This window comes from Chrysemys picta, unplaced genomic scaffold (genome assembly GCF_011386835.1).
Source record: "Chrysemys picta bellii isolate R12L10 unplaced genomic scaffold, ASM1138683v2 scaf1533, whole genome shotgun sequence".
Lineage (NCBI taxonomy): Eukaryota > Metazoa > Chordata > Testudines > Emydidae > Chrysemys > Chrysemys picta.
The window spans coordinates 1-2,500 of record NW_027054239.1 but is presented as its reverse complement, the minus strand read 5'-3'; the positions used below and the strand labels follow the sequence as shown (position 1 = coordinate 2,500).

The window sequence follows — 2,500 nt, the reverse complement described above, 5'->3', positions numbered from 1 at the left end:
TTTCGACTCGGGGTTGACCTGGTGGCCGAGAGGGGACTCGCACGGCAGGCAAGCCGCCCTGGGCTCACCCTCCCCGGCCGCAGCGAGGGACTGCCTCCCGGTCGACTGGATCGGGCCCCTGGAAGTCTGGAAAAAAGAATGGAACCTGACGCCTCCGAGGAGGGGGCGCCCAGGGAAGGAGGGAGATCCGGGTTGACCTGCTGACCGGACGGGAAAGAGGCCACCGGGCGTCCCCCCCCCCTTAAAACCTAGGGGTTGACCTGGTGGCCGGAAAGCGAACCGGCCAGCAGGTGAACCCGTTCGATTCCACGGGTTGACCTGGTGGCCGGAAAGCGAACCGGCCAGCCGGTGAACCCGTCCGATTCCACGGGTTGACCTGGTGGCCGGGAAGCGAACCGGCCAGCAGGTGAACCCGTTCGATTCCACGGGTTGACCTGGTGCCCGGGAGGGGACTCTGAAAATTTTTCAGCCCTTTCGACTCGCGGTTGACCTGGTGGCCGAGAGGGGACTCGCACGGCAGGCAAGCCGCCCTGGGCTGACCCTCCCCGGCCGCAGCGAGGGACTGCCTCCCGGCCGACAGGATCGGGCCCCTGGAAGTCTGGGGGGGGGGGGAATCGCCCCACGCCTCCGAGGAGGGCTGCCCGGGCGGGCCTGGCCCCGGAGCTCGAAAAAAAAAAAAAGGATCGGGCCCACTAGAGACATGGACCAGGCCGCCCTGGGCTCACCCTCCCCGGCCGCAGCGAGGGACTGCCTCCCGGCCGACTGGATCGGGCCCCTGGAAGTCTGGGGGGGGGGGGGAAATGGAACCTGACGCCTCCGAGGAGGGGACGCCCAGGGAAGGAGGGAGATCCGGGTTGACCTGGTGACCGGACGGGAAAGAGGCCACCGGGCGTGCCCCCGTTAAAACCCCTAGGGGTTGACCTGGTGGCCGGAAAGCAAACCGGCCACTGGGTAGGCCGGTCGGCAACCTAGGGGTTGACCTGGTGGCCGGGAAGCGAACCGGCCAGCAGGTGAACCCGTCCGATTCCACGGGTTGACCTGGTGCCCGGGAGGGGACTCTGAAAATTTTTCAGCCCTTTCGACTCGGGGTTGACCTGGTGGCCGAGAGGGGCCTCGCACGGCAGGCAAGCCGCCCTGGGCTCACCCTCCCCGGCCGCAGCGAGGGACTGCCCCTCCCCACCCCCCGGCTGACAGGATCGGGCGCACTGGAAGTCCGGGACAGTATTTTCCCCGACGCCGGGGAGGGCGGGCGGAGGGGCTCTGGCGGCCAGCCCGGGCCCCGGAGCTCGAAAAGGAAAAAAGGACCGGGCCCGCGAGAGACGGGGGCCCTGCCGCAGGGGGGGGGGCAGTCCGACCGGGGCTCACCGTGCGGCAGGCCCGGGTGTCGGCAGGGGAAAGCGGGCGAGGAGGCGCGGGGCCGGGTGCCTACGGCCATACCGGACCGAACGCCCCCGATCCCGTCCGATCTCGGAAGGTAAACCGTCCCGGGCCTGGCTAGTACTTGGATGGGTGACCGCCTGGGAATCCCAGGTGCCGTAGGCAGCTTTTCCCGGTCCGAGTCAGCTCTCTCTCCTTTTCTGGGGGGGAAGGAGAGGGGGGGACGGGCCGGAAAGCCCCTCGTCGCTCCTGCCGAGTCGGAGGTCGCGGCCGCAGGTCACGGGTCTGGGCGCCTGGGGTCCGGCTCCCCACCCACCCGGCTTCCTCCGCGGAGGACCCCCCCCGGGGTCACCGAAGCCGCTGGGGGAGACGCCGGGCATGGGGCGGACTGGCCCGGACCCTCCCGGCCGCCGGCCCGCAGGTCCGCCCCGAATCCCCCCCCGCGGCCACCCAGGCCAGGCCTGGCCAGGCGGGACGGACGGCGGGTGTCCAGCGCCCAGCGGCTTCCTCCAGCGGGGACCCACGGACCCCAAAGCCGCAGGGGGAGGCCCCGGGCCTGGGACGGACTCGCTCGGACCCCCTGCGCCCGGCCGCCGGCCCGCGGGACCGCCCCGAATCCCCCCGCGGCCACCCAGGCCAGGCCTGGCCAGGCGGGACGGACGGCGGGTGTCCAGCGCCCAGCGGCTTCCTCCAGCGGGGACCCACGGACCCCAAAGCCGCAGGGGGAGACCCCAGGCCCGGGACCGACTCGCTCGGACCCCCCGCCTCCCCTGCGCCCGGCCGCCGGCCCGCGGGACCGCCCCGAATCCCCCCGCGGCCACCCAGGCCAGGCCTGGCCAGGCGGGACGGACGGCGGGTGTCCAGCTCCCAGTGGCTTCCGCCAGCGGGGACCCACGGACCCCAAAGCCGCAGGGGGAGGCCCCGGGCCCGGGACGGACTCGCTCGGACCCCCCGCCTCCCCTGCGCCCGGCCCCCGGCCCGCGGGACCGCCCCGAATCCCCCCGCGGCCATCCAGGCCAGGCCTGGCCTGGCGGGCCGGTGTGCAGCTCCCCCGGGCTTCCTCCCCCGACGACCCGCGCCCCCCTGAGCCGCAGGCGGAGACCCCGGCCCCGGGGCGGACCGG

At 73.4% G+C, this 2,500-nt stretch overlaps 1 non-coding gene across 1 annotated transcript; it reads left to right on the top strand.

The window, feature by feature from the left end:
* Positions 1-1,423: 1,423 nt before the first annotated feature.
* On the top strand, positions 1,424-1,542 carry LOC135979987 (5S ribosomal RNA). Its single transcript, XR_010597223.1, has one exon. It is a non-coding gene; the product is annotated as a 5S ribosomal RNA (ribosomal RNA).
* The last annotated feature ends 958 nt before the right edge of the window (positions 1,543-2,500 follow it).